At 37.3% G+C, this 18,884-nt stretch overlaps 1 non-coding gene across 1 annotated transcript; it reads right to left on the reverse strand.

Annotated features, from left to right (window-relative positions):
* Positions 1–5,960: 5,960 nt before the first annotated feature.
* Positions 5,961–6,068, reverse strand: LOC112745029 (small nucleolar RNA R71). Its single transcript, XR_003172979.1, has one exon. It is a non-coding gene; the product is annotated as a small nucleolar RNA R71 (small nucleolar RNA).
* Positions 6,069–18,884: the final 12,816 nt, after the last annotated feature.

The following is an 18,884-nucleotide window of genomic DNA, read 5'->3' on the forward strand; positions in this document are numbered from 1 at the left end:
ATTAGGGTAAAGGAGGATGATATTCCAAAAACTGCATTTAGGACGCGCTATGGACACTACAAGTTTGCGGTAATGTCCTTTAGGTTGATGAATGCTGTAAGAACCGCGATTAGTTAACCATTTGATTAATTAATTTAATTGCCCAAAATAGGATCCAAAAATTTAGAATATTAATTAGAAGATTTAAATATGATATTTGGACTTCGTAGATTTTTTTGAGTTGGAAAATGTATATTTCTTTGGAAACTTACGTAAAAATGTGTACCGGTAAATTAGCCGGCAGTACCATCTTAAGACTGCTCGGTACTGCATGAGAATGATAAAAACTGTAGAAAATCTTAGAAAAATAATTAAAGTTGAAAACCGGGTGCTAATTCTAAAGATTTGACCCAAAATTAGGCCAAAAATGCTAACGGGTTGGACCGGGCCAAGTTAGGCCCAAGCCCAACATATATAAAGCCATTTAAGTGGCCACTTCAGCCACATTTAACAACAAACAGCACCAGCAACGTGGAATTGAGAGAAGAGGGTAGGGTTCTACAAAACACTATTCATCTTCAATTCATTCAACCATAACTTGAGCTACGTTGCTCCGATTCGTGTGCTGTCAGCGGCTACGCGAAGCTCTTGCCGAGCCCGTTAGTTTCATCTAACCAAAGTGGTAAGAATCTCGAAAATCCCTGCCCAGTTTTTCTGCCCTTGCAAAATTCGAATTTTTGGTTTTGGTTTTGAGTGAAATTTTGTGTTTTGGTTGTTTAGGTACTAACCATTAGTGAGGGGTTGTTGGGTTCTATTCCAAATTTCAGTGCATAAAGTAAGGTTTCTCAAGAACCCTGGTAAATTAATATATTATGAGTATTAGGTTTTGATTTTTAAGAAATATATGATGTTAGTTGAGCATTGGTGCTTGTTGGAGTTACTTTGGATATTTTGAAGCATTTGGAGTGTGGTTGAAAGCTTGTTTGGACTCAAATTTGGGTATTGTGTAAAATGGATATCGGCTAAGATATAGTTTCAGTTTTCTCTATGTAATATGTAATATTTCTGGACACTTAGGCTAGTGGACCTTAGGATAGGATTGAATTATTTCTTGATTGTGATAATGTATGATAACATTGTTGATTTTAATAAATTATGATGTTGAATTTTGAGGTTGTTGTTGGTTATTGAAATTTAAGTTGAATATGATGATTTTGAGTGTTGATAATGAATTATTAGCTTATGGATATTGAGAAATGTTGGAAATGGAGGAATGATGCATTGAGGGTAATCATTGAGAATTTGAGGAAGGTAAATGAGGATTTTTGGGATGAAATTGGTGAAATTGCATGTCAATAGGTTGTGGAATGAATTAGAAGGTATATAGACATTATTTAGGTCCATTGATACTATTTTGGTTGTAAGATATTTTGTTTTGATTGTGAATTTTGGAAGTTGAGAACCTTGTTAACTTTTTGGTAAAAATCAATTTTTGCTTAACTTTGAAGGATCATAATTTGACTCTCAGTTTTTGAAATTTGTTGAAATTTATCTTAAATAAAAGTTTATTTAAAGATCTTTACATTGATATAAAGGTTAATGGAAATAGATTTCTGTAGAGGAAGTTATGACTGTTTGAAGTTTGGTGCCAAAAACTGAATTCTGCAACTTTTAAATTTTATGAGTTTGGTGAGGGTTGCATACGCGACATGGTGCACGCAACGCGACCAAACCCTTCAGGTTGGGCATCTCGCGTATGCGAGGCAGTGCATATGTACGTGAGCTATCATAGTTTTGGCCCTTGCGTACGCGAGCTTTAACACGCGACGCGAGCAACCCATTCGGGTTAGGACACTTGCGTATAATAAGCGGATAATTTATATGCTTTTTGGCATTGTTTTTAGTATGTTTTTAGTAGGATCTAGTTACTTTTAGGGATGTTTTTATTAGTTTTTATGTTAAATTCACATTTCTGTACTTTACTATGAGTTTGTGTATTTTTCTGTGATTTCAAGTATTTTCTGGCTGAAATTGAGGGACTTGAGCAAAAATCAGATTCAGAGGTTGAAGAAGGGCTGCTGATGCTGTTGGATTCTGACCTCCCTACACTCAAAGTAGATTTTCTGGAGCTACAGCACTCAAAATGGCGCGCTTCCAAATGCGTTGGAAAGTAGACATCCAGGAATTTCCAGCAATATATAATAGTCCATACTTTGCCCAAGTTTAGACGATGCAAAAGGGCGTTGAACGCGAGTTGTACGTTGCAGTCTGGAGTTAAACGCCAGAAACACGTCACGAACCAGAGTTGAACGCCAAAAACACGTTACAACTTGGCGTTCAACTCCAAAAGAAGCCTCTGCACGTGTAAACTTCAAGCTCAGCCCAAGCACACACTAAGTGGGCCCCGGAAGTGGATTTATGCATCAATTACTTACTTCTGTAAACCCTAGTAACTAGTTTAGTATAAATAGGACTTTTTACTATTGTATTAGACATCTTGGGACGTCTAGTTCTTAGATCATGGGGGCTGGCCATTCGGCCATGCCTGAACCTTCATCACTTATATATTTTCAACGGCAGAGTTTCTGCACTTCGTAGATGAAGGTGTGGAGCTCTGCTTTTCCTCATGATTTAATGCAAAGTACTACTGTTTTATGTTCAATTCAACTTATTCCGCTTCTAAGATATCCATTCGCACCCAAGAACATGATGAATGTGATGATTATGTGACGCTCATCATCATTCTCACTTATGAACGCGTGCCTGACAAACACTTCCGTTCTACATTCAAACAAGCTAGAATGAGTATCTCTTAGATATCTAATACAGAGGACCGAGTCCGAGATATTAGAATCTTTGTGGTATAAGTTAGAACCCATGGATGGCCATTCCTGAGATCCAGAACGTCTAAACCTTGTCTGTGGTATTCCGAGTAGGATCTGGGAAGGGATGGCTGTGACGAACTTCAAACTCGCGAGTGCTGGGCATAGTGACAGATGCAAAAGGAGGGTGAACCCTATTCCAGTATGATCGAGAACCTCCAGATGATTAGCCGTGCCGTGACAGAGCATTTAGACCTTTTTCACAGAGAGGATGGGATGTAGCCATTGACAACGGTGATGCCTTACAGAAAGCTTGCCATGGAAAGGAGTAGGACTGGTTGGATGAAGACAGCAGGAAAGTAGAGGTTCAGAGGAACGAAAGCATCTCTATACGCTTATCTGAAATTCTCACCAATGAATTACATAAGTATTTCTATCTTTATTTTCTATTTATTTATTATTATTATTCGAAAACTCCATAACCATTTGATATCCGCCTGACTGAGATTTACAAGGTGACCATAGCTTGCTTCAAGCCGACAATCTCCGTGGGATCGACCCTTACTCACGTAAGGTTTTATTACTTGGACGACCCATTGCACTTGCTGGTCAGTTGTATCGAAGTTGTGACAAATTATGAATTAAGACTAGAGCACCAAGTTTTTGGAGCCATTTCCAGGGATCACAATTTCGTGCACCAAGTTTTTGGCGCCGTTGCAAGTTTGGATAACTGACGGTCCATCTTGTTGCTCAGATTAGGTAATTTTCTTTTTGTTTTATTTTCAAAATATTTCTTCAAAAATCTTTCAAAAAAATTTTTCCTTTTGTTTTCGAAAATTATTCCAAATTTTTAAGAATGAATTCTAGAGTTTCATGGTAACATGTTGAAGCCTGGCTGGCTGTAAAGCCATATCCAAATTCTTTTGGATTGAGGCTTCCACTTGTCAACATAAAAGGCATGTATATGAAGTTGGATGAAGTATCAGCTGTTATATGCCTGATTTGTATCTTCTAAAGCTTGGCTGGCTAGTGAGCCATGTCTAACCCTTCGATTGGAGCTTTAGGCTAACATTGAAAGATTCCTGGAATTCTTATTAAAAATTTTGAAATTCTTATTTTCTTTTTCCTATATATTTTTTGAAAAAAAAAATTTTTAAAAAATAAAAAAAAATTCATAAAATCATAAAAAATCAAAAATATTTTGTGTTTCTTGTTTGAGTCTTGAGTCAATTTCAAGTTTGGTGTCAATTGCAATTTTTCTAAAATATTTTATGCATTTTTCAAAAATTCATGCATTCATAGTGTTCTTCATGATCTTCAAGTTGTTCTTGGTCAGTCCTCTTGTTTGATCTTCATATTTTCTTGTTCTGTGTCTTTTCTTGTTTTTCATATGCATTCTTGCATTCATAGTGTCTATACATGAAAAATATCTAAGTTTGGTGTCTTGCATGTTTTATTTTCTTGAAAATTTTTCAAAAATAGTTCTTGATGTTCATCTTGACATTCAAAGTGTTCTTGGTGTTCATCTTGACATTCATAGTGTTCTTGCATTCATTCATTGTTTTGATCTAAAAATTCTCATGCATTGAGTCTTTTTCATGTTTTTCTCTTTCTTCATTAAAAATTCAAAAATAAAAAAAAAATATCTTCCCCTTTTTCGCTCATAAAATTCGAAAATTTGAGTTGACTTTTTAAAAAAATTTTTAAAATTTAGTTGTTTCTTATGAGTCAAATCAAATTTTCAATTTAAAAAATCTTATCTTTTTCTAAATCTTTTTCAAGAATCATATCTTTTTCATTTTTCCTAATTATTTTCGAAAATTTTAAAAATATTTCTCAAAAATTTTTTTCTTAATTTTATCTCATAATTTTCGAAAATATTATCAACAACTAATGTTTTGATTCAAAAATTTCAAGTTTGTTACTTGCTTGTTAAGAAAGATTCAAAGTTTAAGTTCTAGAATCATATCTTGTGATTTCTTGTGAATCAAGTCATTAATTGTGATTTTAAAAATCAAATCTTTTTCAAAACTAATTTCAATCATATCTTTTCAAAAATATCTTTTTATCTTATCTTTTTCAAAATCATATCTTTTTAATCATACCTTTTCATATCATATCTTTTTCAAATATCTTTTCTAACTTTTTATCTTCTTATTTTTTTTAAAATTGAATTTCAAATCTCTTTCAACTAACTAATTGATTGTTTGTTTCTTATCTTTAGTAAAACTGCCCAACTAACTTTTTACCTTTAATTTTCGAAAATCCCTTCCCTCTTTTTCAAAATTTCTTTTTAATTAACTAATTATTTTAATTTTTGATTTTAATTTTATTTCATTCCTAATTTTCGAAAATTGCTAACCTTTTTCAAAAACTATTTTCAAAATTTAACTTTAAATTTTAATTTTTAATTTTTGAAAATCCTCTCACCTCTCATCTCCTTCTATTTATTTATTCATCTACTAACACTTGTCCTCACCCAAAATTCGAACCCCTTCTTCTCCTCTGAGTTCGAATTCTTCTCTTCTTCATTATTAATCTTCTTTTCTTCTACTCATACAAGGGAACCTCTATACTGTGGTAAAAAGGATCCCTATTATTATTTTCTGTTCCCTTCTTTTTCATATGAGTAGGAGCAAGGACAAGAACATTCTTGTTGAAGCAGACCCTGAACTTAAAAGGACTCTAAAGAGGAAACTAAGAGAAGCTAAAATAGAACAATCCAGAGACAACCTTACAGGAATTTTCGAACAGGAAGAGGAGATGGCAACCAAAAATAACAATAATGCAAGGAGGATGCCTGGTGACTTTACTGCACCTAATTCCAATTTACATGGAAGAAGCATATCCATTCCTGCCATTGGAGCAAACAATTTTGAGCTGAAACCTCAGTTAGTTTCTCTGATGCAGCAAAACTGCAAGTTTCATTGACTTCCATCTGAAGATCCTTTTCAGTTCTTAACTGAATTCTTGTAGATCTGTGATACTGTTAAGACTAATGGAGTAGATCCTGAAGTCTACAGGCTCATGCTTTTCCCGTTTGCTGTAAGAGACAGAGCTAGAATATGGTTGGACTCTCAACCTAAGGATAGCCTGAACTCTTGGGATAAGCTGGTCAAGGCTTTCTTAGCCAAGTTCTTTCCTCCTCAAAAGCTGAGTAAGCTTAGAGTGGATGTTCAAACCTTCAGACAGAAAGAAGGTGAATCCCTCTATGAAGCTTGGGAGAGATACAAGGAACTGACCAAAAAGTGTCTTTCTGACATGCTTTCAGAATGGACCATCCTGGATATATTCTATGATGGTCTGTCTGAATTAGCTAAGATGTCATTAGATACTTCTGTAGGTGGATCCATTCATCTAAAGAAAACACCTGCAGAAGCTCAAGAACTTATTGACATGGTTGCTAACAACCAGTTTATGTACACTTCTGAGAGGAATCCTGTGAGTAATGGGACGCCTCAGAAGAAGGGAGTTCTTGAAATTGATACTCTGAATGCCATATTGGCTCATAATAAAATATTGACTTAGCAAGTCAATATGATTTCTCAAAGTCTGAATGGAATCCAAGCCGCATCTAACAGTACTCAAGAGGCATCTTCTGAAGAAGAAGCTTATGATCCTGAGAACCCTGCAATAGCAGAGGTGAATTACATTGGTGAACCTTATGGAAAAACTTATAATCCCTCATGGAGAAATCACCCAAATCTCTCATGGAAAGATCAATAAAAGCCTCAATAAGGCTTTAATAATGGTGGAAGAAACAGGTTTAGCAATAGCAAGCCTTTTCCATCATCCACTCAGCAACAGACAGAGAACTCTGAACAAAATACCTCTAATTTAGCAAACTTAGTCTCTGATCTATCTAAGGCCACTCTGAGTTTCACGAATGAAACAAGGTCCTCCATTAGAAATTTGGAGGCACAAGTGGGCCAGCTGAGTAAGAAGATCACCGAAACCCCTCCTAGTGCTCTCCCAAGCAATATAGAAGAAAATCCAAAAGGAGAGTGCAAGGCCATTGATATAACCATCATGGCCGAATCCAAGGAGGAAGGGGAGGACATGAATCCTAAGGAGGAAGACCTCTTGGGACGTCCAGTGATCAATAAGGAGTTTCCTTCTGAGGAACCAAAGGAATCTGAGACTCATCTAGAGACCATAGAGATTCCATTGAACCTTCTTATGCCATTCATGAGCTCTGAAGAGTATTCTTCTTCTGAAGAGAATGAAGATGTTACTGAAGAGCAAGTTGCCAAGTTCCTTGGTGCAATCATGAAGCTGAATGCTAATTTATTTGGTAATGAAACTTGGGGAGATGAACCTCCCCTGTTCACCAATGAACTAAATGCATTGGATCAACTGAGATTACCTCAAAAGAAGCAGGATCCTAGAAAGTTCCTAATACCTTGCACCATAGGCACCATGACCTTTGAGAAGGCTCTATGTGACCTTGGGTCAGGAATAAACCTCATGCCACTCTCTGTAATGGAGAAACTGGGAATCTTCGAGGTACAAGCTGCTAAAATCTCATTAGAGATGGCAGACAATTCCAAAAAACAGGTTTATGGACAAGTAGAGGACATATTAGTAAAGGTTGAAGGCCTTTACATCCTTGCTGATTTCATAATCCTAGATACTGGGAAGGATGAGGATGAATCCATCATCCTTGGAAGACCCTTCCTAGCCACAGCAAGAGCTGTGATTGATGTTGACAGAGGTGAACTAGTCCTTCAATTGAATGAGGACTCCCTTGTGTTTAAAACTCAAGGACATCCTTCTGTAAACATGGAAAAGAGGCACAGTAACCTTCTCTCTGTACAGAGTCAACTAAAGCCCCCACAGTCAAACTCTAAGTTTGGTGTTGGGAGGCCTCAGCCAAACTCTAAGTTTGGTGTTGAACTCCCATATCCAAACTCTAAGTTTAGTGTTGGGAGTTTATAAAATTGACCTGATCACCTGTGTGGCTCCATGAGAGCCCACTGTCAAGCTATTGACATTAAAGAAGTGCTTGATTGGGAGGCAACCCAATTTTTATTTATCTAATTTTATTTTTATTTTATTGTTCTTTCATGTTTTATTGGGTTCATGATCATGTGGAGTCACAAAATAAATAGAAAAATCAAAAACAGAATCAAAAACAGCAAAAGGAAAATCACACCCTGGAGGAAGGGCTTACTGGCATTTAAATGCCAGTAAGGAGCATCTGGCTGGCGTTCAACGCCATAACAGAGCATGGATCTGGCGTTGAACGCCCAAAACAAGTAGCATCCTGGCGTTCAGACGCCAGGAATGCACACTGAGGAAAGCTGGCGCTGAACGCCAGAAACAAGCATAGAACTGGCGTTCAACACCAGACACATGCTGCATCTGGGTGCTGAACGCCCAGAACAAGCATCAATTCGGCGTTTAAATGCCAGAATTGCATGCAAAGGCATTTTACATGCCTACTTGGTGCAGGGATGTAAATTCTTGACACCTCAGGATCTGTGGACCCTACAGAATCATCTCAGCATCTATGGACCCCACAGGATCCCCACCTACCTCCACTCATACTCTTCCCTCTTCTCAATGTTCATCCTCTCTTCCCAATAAACACCTTTCCCCAAAACCCTTCACCAATCACATCAAGCTCTCTTCCCTACTACCCCTTCACCACTCACATCCATCCATTCTTCCCCATAAACCTACCTCATAAACCCCACCTACCTTCAAAATTCAAAATCACTTTCCCATCCAAGCCCACCCTAAATGGCTGAACCTAACCCCTCTCCCTCCACTATATAAACCCTTCCATTCTTCTTCATTTTCACACAACACAACCCTCTCTTCCCCTTCTTGGCCGAAACACAACTCTCTCTCCCTCTCCTCCATTTCTTCTTCTTCATCTATTCTTTCTTCTCTTGCTCGAGGGCGAGCAATATTCTAAGTTTGGTGTGGTAAAAGCATAAGCTTTTTGTTTTTCCATTACCATTGATGGCACCTAATACCGGAGAATCCTCTAGAAAAGGAAAAGGAAAGACAAAAGCTTCCACCTCTGAGTCATGGGAGATGGAAAGATTCATCTCCAAAGCCCATCAAGACCACTTCTATGATGTTGTGGCCAAGAAGAAGGTGATCCCCGAGGTCCCTTTCAAACTCAAGAAAAATGAGTATCCGGAGATCCGACATGAGATCCATAGAAGAGGTTGGGAAGTTCTAACAAACCCTATCCAACAAGTCAGAATTCTAATGGTTCAAGAGTTCTATGCTAATGTATGGATCACTAGGAACCATGATCAAAGTAAGAACCCGAACCCAAAGAATTATCTCACCATGGTTCAGGAGAAATACTTAGATTTTAGTCCAGAAAATGTGAGGTTGGCGTTCAACTTGCCAATGATGGAAGAGAACGCACGCCCCTACACAAGGAGAGTCAACTTTGATCAAAGGTTGGACCAAGTCCTCATGGACATATGTGTGGAAGGAGCTCAATGGAAGATTGACTCAAAAGGCAAACTAGTTCAACTGAGAAGACTGGACCTTAAGCCTGTAGCTAGAGGATGGTTGGACTTCATTCAACGCTCAATTATTCCCACTAGGAACCGGTCTGAAGTTACTATAGACCGGGCCATCATGATCCATAGCATCATGATTGGAGAAGAGGTGGAGGTTCATGAGATTATACCTCAAGAACTCTACAAGGTGGCTGACAAGTCCTCCACTATGGCAAGGTTAGCTTTTCCTCACCTCATTTGCCATCTATGCAATTCAGCTGGGATTGACATAGAGGGAGATATCCTCATTGATGAGGACAAACCCATTACTAAGAAAAGGATGGAGCAAACAAGAGAGCCCATTCATGGATCTCAAGAGACGCATGAAGAAGCTCATCACCAAGAAATCCCTGAGATGCCTCAAGGGATGCACTTTCCTCCACAGAACTTTTGGGAGCAAATCAATACCTCCCTAGGAGAACTGAGTTCCAACATGGGACAACTAAGGGTGGAACATCAAGAGCACTCAATCATCCTCCATGAAATTAGAGAAAATCAAAGAGCTATGAGGGAGGAGCAACAAAGACAAGGAAGAGACATAGAAGAGCTCAAGGACATCATTGGTTCCTCAAGAAGAAAACGCCACCATCACTAAGGTGGACTCATTCCTTGTTCTCAAATTTTCTGTTTTTCATTTTCTTTATGTTAAGTGTTTATCTATGTTTGTGTCTTTATTACATGATCATTAGTATCTAAGTGTCTATGCCTTAAAGTAGTGAATATGAATCCATCACCTCTCTTAAATGAAAAATGTTTTAATTCAAAAGAACAAGAAGTACATGAGTTTCGAATTTATCCTTGAACTTAGTTTAATTATATTGATGTGGTGACAATACTTCTTGTTTTCTGAATGAATGCTTGAACAGTGCATATGTCTTTTGAAGTTGTTGTTTAAGAATGTTAAATATGTTGGCTCTTGAAAGAATGATGACAAGGAGACATGTTATTTGATAATTTGAAAAATCATAAAAATGATTCTTGAAGCAAGAAAAAGCAGTGAATACAAAGCTTGCAAAAAAGAAAATGGCGAAAAAAAATAGAAAAAGAAAAAGTAAGCAGAAAAAGCCAAAAGCTCTTAAAACCAAAAGACAAAAGCGAAAAGCCAGTAACCCTTAAAACCAAAAGGCAAGGGTAATAAAAAGGATCCCAAGGCTTTGAGCATCAGTGGATAGGAGGGCCTAAAGGAATAAAATCCTGGCCTAAGCGGCTAAACCAAGCTGTCCCTAACCATGTGCTTGTGGCGTGAAGGTGTCAAGTGAAAACTTGAGACTGAGCGGTTAAAGTCAAGGTCCAAAGCAAAAAAAAAGAGAGTGTGCTTAAGAACCCTGGACACCTCTAATTGGGGACTTTAGCAAAGCTAAGTCACAATCTGAAAAGGTTCATCCAGTTATGTGTCTGTGGCATTTATGTATCCGGTGGTAATACTGGAAAACAAAGTGCTTAGGGCCACGGCTAAGACTCATAAAGTAACTGTGTTCAAGAATCAACATACTGAACTACGACAATCAATAACACTATCTGAACTCTGAGTTCCTATGGATGCCAATCATTCTGAACTTCAATGGATAAAGTGAGATGCCAAAACTATTCAAGAGGCAAAAAGCTACAAGTCCCGCTCATCTGATTGGAGCTATGTTTCATTGATAGTTTGGAATTTATAGTATATTCTCTTCTTTTTATCCTATTTGATTTTCAGTTGCTTCGGGACAAGCAACAATTTAAGTTTGGTGTTGTGATGAGCGGATAATTTATACACTTTTTGGCATTATTTTTAGTATGTTTTTAGTAGGATCTAGTTACTTTTAAGGATGTTTTTATTAGTTTTTATGTTAAATTCACATTTCTGGACTTTACTATGAGTTTGTGTATTTTTCTGTTTCAGGTATTTTCTGGCTGAAATCGAGGGACTTGAGCAAAAATCAGATTCAGAGGTTGAAGAAGGGCTACTGATGATGTTGGATTCTGACCTCCCTGCACTCAAAGTAGATTTTCTGGAGCTACAAAACTCAAAATGGCTCGCTTCCAAATGCGTTGGAAAGTAGACATCCAGAGCTTTCCAGCAATATTAATAGTCCATACTTTGCCTAATTTTAGACAATGCAAAAGGGCGTTGAACGCCAGTTCTACGCTCTAGTCTGGAGTTAAACGCCAGAAACACGTCACGAACCAGAGTTGAACACCAAAAACACGTTACAACTTGGCGTTCAACTCCAAAAGAAGCCTCTGCACGTGTAAACTTCAAGCTCAGCCCAAGCACACACCAATTGGGCCCCGGAAGTGGATTTATGCATCAATTACTTACTTCTGTAAACCCTAGTAACTAGTTTAGTATAAATAGGACTTTTTACTATTGTATTAGACATCTTGGGACGTCTAGTTCTTAGATTATGGGGGCTGGCCATTCAGCCATGCCTAAACCTTCATCACTTATGTATTTTTAACGGTAGAGTTTCTGCACTCCATAGATTAAGGTGTGGAGCTCTACTGTTCCTCATGATTTAATGCAAAGTACTACTGTTTTATGTTCAATTCAACTTATTCTGCTTCTAAGATATCCATTCGCACCCAAGAACATGATGAATGTGATGATTATGTGACGCTTATCATCATTCTCACTTATGAACGCGTGCTTGACAAACACTTCCGTTCTACATGCAAACAAGCTAGAATGAGTATCTCTTAGATATCTAATACAGAGGACCGAGTCTAAGATATTAGAATCTTCGTGGTATAAGTTAGAACCCATGGATGGCCATTCCTAAGATCCGGAAAGTCTAAACCTTGTCTGTGGTATTCCGAGTAGGATCTGGGAAGGGATGGCTGTGACGAACTTCAAACTCGCGAGTGCTGGGCGTAGTGAGAGACGCAAAAGGAGGGTGAACCCTATTCCAGTATGATCGAGAACCTCCAGATGATTAGCCGTGCCGTGACAGAGCATTTGGACCTTTTTCACAGAGAGGATGGGATGTAGCCATTGACAACGGTGATGCCTTACAGAAAGCTTGCCATGGAAAGGAGTAGGACTGGTTGGATGAAGACAGCAGGAAAGCAGAGGTTCAGAGGAACGAAAGCATCTCTATATGCTTATCTGAAATTCTCACCAATGAATTACATAAGTATTTCTATCTTTATTTTCTGTTTATTTATTATTATTATTTGAAAACTCCATAACCATTTGATATCCGCCTGACTGAGATTTACAAGGTGACCATAGCTTGCTTCAAGCCGACAATCTCCGTGGGATCGACCCTTACTCACGTAAGGTTTTATTATTTGGATGACCCAGTGCACTTGCTGGTCAGTTGTATCGAAGTTGTGACAAATTATGAATTAAGACTAGCTCCAAGTTTTTGGAGCCATTACCAGGGATCACAATTTCGCGCGCCAGCGTACGTGAGCAAGGGGTTGCATACGCGACCACCCTTTTTTTAACAGCATGCGTACTCGAGGCAGGGGCTTGCGAATGCGAGACTCCTGTTTTATTGAAACGTGATTTTTCTCTGTTTTCAAAGGTTCTCCAACTTTCCAAACTTCCTTAAATTGCAGTTTAAGAGTAATATCTTGTAGTTAGGCCTAATAACTAATAGAGGAGAATTAGTGACTTAAATAGGTGAATTTTATATGAATCTAGAAGACGAAGGCTTAGGTTTCTGGAGTACTAAGGAAGTAATTATTGAGTGAGATGGCGAAGTACTGTAATAAGTTGTGGAAATTATGAATTGAAGATGGTTGAGAAGAGTCTAGGACTCGGAGTAGAATGATGGAATACTGATGTACTGAAAAAAATGATTTTTGAAATCATTGATGTATTATTTTATAATGAGATTGATGAGACGCTATGCGCCTGGTAAGGACGGCGGTTAATCACACTTGTCGAAGTCTCAGCGGTGGCGTAAGGGCGGTGGTTAGTCTCGTTTATGTTGAGATGTGAGGTCCGTGGCAAGAGTATCCCGCTCGCATCCCTTTGGAATCACTAGAGTGTGCAGGCACTATATCCTGGACCGTGTTTCGGGGCACGATATCTCGGGGATTCCCATTTGAGATCGAAGGGCAACATCTCCATGGAGATGTGTCGGGTTGGCAATTGAACCGATGATGTGATATCACAGCCAAATAGGACAGGCATTCATCATGTATATCTTCTATCTGTTTACTTGCTTTGCCGACTTGAATTACTTTTCAAATTGTATAACATGATTAATTGCTTCTTGAACTTCTTGATATACATGCTATACTAGTGTTTTACTTGCATTTATATTACTTGTGTTTTCTACTAGGATTGAGGAGGTTCAGAAGGCGATGGTGATGGGATCGCATGGCGGTTAGGCTGGCGAAGGTTGTGGGACAGCGGAGAATTATTAGTCTAGAAATTTCTTAAGCTAGATTACCCTTATTTTTCATTATGGTTTTTGAAGTATGATTTTAAGTTTTAGTATGCCTTAAGTTGAATCTTATGTGGTTATGAAGCTCTAGGATTGCCTCTAGCATCTCGGATACTTATATCTTACATTACTGGGAACTGTTACCATACTGAAAACCTCCGGTTCTCATTCTATACTTTGTTGTTGTTTTTCAAATGCAGGTCGCAACCCACCTCGGTGAGTTGCTTGATGGTGACAGAGCGGAGGACCTTATTCCATTTTGTTATCATTTTGGTTATTTTGATTTGTTCTCTCACTTTTGTATTTATATTTGCCTTAGAGAGGCTTACTATAAGAGAGATATTGTATAAGCTATTTTACTTTCAAAAATCTATATGTTTGTATATACTAGTCGGCTTAAACTCCTCGGGCCGCAGCTAGTTCTTTATGATTATTATACTCTTATATCTATATATTTTCTATTCACTTGTATCTATACCTTGTACCTTACGCTTTAGCTTCGTGTGAACATTTGTGATTCTGAAACTCTATTTTTTAGCTTAATTCTTCATCGGGCTTTTAGAAATATTATTTCTTTCTATATATATTTATGTATAAGCTTTAGAATTATCGTAACCTTTGATGAACCTTTGCTTTACGGCTAGAGGTATAGCTTAAGATAATTAGGGTGTTACAAATGCACCTGCTATGTTCATGGATTACATGAACAGAGTATTTCGTCCCTTTTTGGAAAAATTCGTGGTGGTATTCATAGACGACATTCTAGTTTACTCTGAGACGGAAGAAGAACATGAAGAGAACTTGAGGATTGTGTTGCACATCCTGAAAGAGCATAAATTATATGCAAAATTATCTAACTGTGAGTTCTGAAATGAGGAAGAGGTGAAGTTCTTAGGCCACATAGTGAGTAAAAGTGGAATAGCGGTGGATCCTTCGAAAGTGGAGGCGGCGATGGAATGGGAGAGGTTGACAATAGTAACAGAAGTTAGAAGTTTTTTGGGATTACCCGGATACTATAGGAGGTTCATTCACGAATTTTCTCAAATTGCATTACCGATGACTAAGTTAACCCGGAAGGAGGTGCCGTTTGTGTGGACATCGGGAATGCTACAGCCACTTGAGATTCCATAGTGGAAGTGAAAAGGAATTGCGATGGACTTTGTCTCGGGATTACCAAGGTCGAAAGGCACCTCGGTAAGCGTCTGGAGTTCATTCTGCAAGTGAAGATTGGGATTACTGTATTTTGGTTATTCTATGTGTATATTTATGTATATAGATTCTCCATATATATATAATTGTATTTTGCCTTTTTGAGTGGACTTTTTGAGAGATGATAAGTAGATATCTTATACGCTTTTTCACTGCATTTTCATAGTGTTTTTAGTATAATTTATTAAGATTTATTAAGTTTTAGTAGATTTTAGTGCAAAAATTCATATTTAGATGCTACTTTGAGTTTTTGTATTTTTTTTATGTTTTTAGGTGATTTTTGGGCAAATTAGCAAGATTGGCAAAGTCTTGTTCAGAGCTGAAGAAAGGCTAGCAAATGTTGTCAGATCTTGATCTTCGTGCATTCCAACAATCACTTCTTGAGCTACAGAGGTCCAATTGATGCGTTCTCAACATCGTTGGAAAGCTAACTTCTAGAGCATTCCAGAAATATATAATAGTCTATACTTATCGTCCAGATCACTACCCCTAGCTGGCATTGAACGTCCACATCTGGAGTTCAATACTGAAGAAGGACCAAAGCCCAACGTTGAACGCCCAAGACTGGCGTCCAATGCCACTAAGGGACCAAGGGAACACGTATTCAACCCTTAACTGGCATTCAACGCCATTTCTCCAAGTTGAATGCTAGGCTTGGATGAGCACAAGACTAAAGTGGGCCCAAAGTAGATTTTAGCACTCCTTAGCTTATCTAGTCTTATCTTTGTACTTTTTAATTTTAAATTAACATCTTTTAGGATTAACATCTCCTATATATAGAGGAGATCACTTAGGTTTATGCATCAACTTGTATCATACTTTACATCTAAGTTTTCTCTGTAAATTATGAGCAACTAAACCTCCTAGGTTAAGGTTAGGAGCTCTGCTGATTCCTATGGATTAATAGTATTACTGTTTCTATTTCAATATATGTTTGATTCCTTTCTATGATGTATTGTCGTTCTTCATCCAAATCAGATTGGGTATGTCCGTTTTTCTACATGAGTTCCTTATGAGTCTTGACCCGGATAGTACTGAGCTAAAGCTTGAGAATACATCACCTGAACTAATAATTCATCTAGGCTAATTGAGGATATATGGCATATAATCCAATTTGTTATGGGTGATGAGGTTCTTGTGGCGCTAAGGCTATAATCATTAAGCTTCATTCTCCGATCCGGAAGATCTGACCTTGTCTGTGGCGTTTTGAGTAGGATCAACAAAAGAGAGTGAATTGCACAGGCTTCATCCTCGATCATATTGAATGACCATTGACAACGGCATTTGATATGAATTAGAGGAGATTAACTTGATGAGAGGACATGAGTTAATCACTTACAGCTTTGTCATAGAACGAATCATTCATTGTTGAAGTAGTCAGTAAGACGTATTAATCCAGAAAGATAAAGCACCTCCAAAGCCTTAACTGATTTCTCATTATTATTTTCACGTTAATTCTTTATAACTTTCTTTATTATTTTGTTTTATGCGCCTTCAACAACAACCACTATCTTTCTATTCGCCTGACTAAGATCTGCAGAATAATCACTGCTTGCTCAATGCAACAATCCTCGTGGGATCGACCCTCACTCACCTGAGGTATTACTTAGACGACCTCGAGCACTTGCCAGTGAAGTTGTGCGAGTTCAATTTCATGCACCAAGTTTTTAGCGCCGTTTCCAGGGATTGTTCGAGATTTACAAGCTACCGGTTGTCTTGCTCTTTAGATCAGGTACTTTTTACTGTTTTTCTTTTAATTGTGTTCCTTATTTTCTTTTTCAAAAAAAATTTCATTTTTAGTCATCTTTTTTCTTTTATTTGAGTCTTGTGTTAAATCTTAAGTTTGGTATCCTTTTGGTTTTTGTTAATTTTTCTTTTCATGGATTCTTCAAAAATTGTTCTTGGTTTTCTTTCCTTGTTGTTTGAAATTTTTGTGTTATTGTCTTTTATTTGATTTCAAATTTTAAGTTTGGTGTCCGTCTAATGTTTGTCCTTTCTTTTTATTTTTTTGAAAAAAAATTTAAAATTCGAAACATTTAAAAATTTCTCTTTCTTATCTTAGTTTTAAATTTTAAGCTTAGTATCTTTTTAGTGTTCTTTTTTGTTTCATTTAATTTTCTTTAACCATTATCTTTTTTTTTATCTTTCATTGATCTTTAAATCTTTTATCTTATCTTTTTCTTTGATTTCAAAATTTTGTTATCTTATCTTTCTTTTAAATTCAAATTTTAAAAGTTTAGTGGTTTGATTAGTCTTTCTTTCTTTCAAATTTGAATTTTAAAATCTTTAAATTTTCGAATCCTATCTTATCTTGTTTCTCTCTCTTTTGACCTCATCTTTTTAATTTTTGAATTTCGAAATTTCCTTTTGAATTTTTCTTTTTAATTTTCAAAAATTTTCAAAAACAAGGGAGCCACTCACATAAAGACATTTTTATGTAAAAATTTTAATAATTAAATTTTAATCTATATAATCGATCAAATTGTGTTATTTTTGTCAAAATTAGACCAAACAAACCGATTTGACCAAAAAATTAGTAAATCAAATCTTGAACTGATCTAAATTAATATTCTTTTTTATAGTAAATGACTATTGATGAGCGGATATTTTATACACCTTTTGGGGATATTTACATTATAGTTTTAGTAGGATTTAGCTGCTTTTCAGTATAATTTTATTAGTTTTTACGCAAAAATCACATTTTTGGACTTTACTATGAGTTTGTGCGTTTTTCGGTGATTTCAGGTAATTTCTGGCTGAAATTGAGGGATCTGAGCAAAAATCTGATTTAGGCTGAGAAAGGACTACAGATGCTGTTGGATTCTGACCCTGCTTCACGCGAAATAGATTTTCTCAAGCTACAGGAGTCCAAATGGCGCGATCTCAATTGCGTTGGAAAGTAGACATCCAGGGCTTTCCAGAAATATATAATAGTCCATACTTTTCTCAAAGATAGACGATGTAAACTGGCGTTTAACGCCAGTTCCATGTTCTATTCTGGCGTTAAACGCCATAAACAGGTTACAAGTTGGAGTTAAACGCCCAAAACAGGTTACAACCTGGCGTTTAACTCCAAAAACAGCCTAGGCACGTGTAAAGCTCAAGTCTCAGCCCCAGCACACACCAAGTGGGCCCCAGAAGTGGATTTCTGCACTATCTATCATAGTTTACTCATTTTCTGTAAACCTAGGTTACTAGTTTAGTATTTAAACAACTTTTAGAGATTCATTTAGCACCTCATGACATTTTCACGTTTTACATTGTATCTCTACGGCATGAGTCTCTAAACTCCATGATTGGGGGTGAGGAGCTCTGCTGTGTCTCGATGAATTAATGCAATTACTTCTGTTTTCTATTCAATCACGCTTGTTTCTGTTCTAAGATAGCCGCTCATACTTAACCGTGATGAATGTGATGATCCGTGACACTCATCACCATTCTCAACCTATGAACGCATGCCTCACAACCACTTCTGTTCTACCTTAGATTGAAAGTGTATCTCTTAGCCTCTTGGTTCATGATCAGAGTCTTCGTGGTATAGGCTAGAATTATTGGTGGCCATTCTTGAGATCCGAAAAGTCTAAACCTTGTCTGTGGTATTCCGAGTAGAATCTGGGAAGGGATGATTGTGACGAGCTTCAAACTCACGAGTGCTGGGCGTAGTGACAGACGCAAAAAGATCAATGGATCCTATTCCAACATGAGTGAGAATCGACAGATGATTAGCTGTGCGGTGACAGCGCACTTGGACCATTTTCACTGAGAGGACGGATGGTAGCCATTGACAATGGTGATCCACCATCATACAGCTTGCCATGGAAGGAGACCTGCATGCGTGAAGAAGAAGACAGTAGGAAAGCAGAGATTCGGAAGACAGAGCATCTCCAAATCCTCAATCTGTTCTCCATTACTGCATAACAAGTATTATTTAATATATGCTTTTTACTCTTCATAAATATAAT

Source organism: Arachis hypogaea, chromosome 14, assembly GCF_003086295.3.
Source record: "Arachis hypogaea cultivar Tifrunner chromosome 14, arahy.Tifrunner.gnm2.J5K5, whole genome shotgun sequence".
In the NCBI taxonomy this organism is placed as follows: Eukaryota; Viridiplantae; Streptophyta; class Magnoliopsida; order Fabales; family Fabaceae; genus Arachis; species Arachis hypogaea.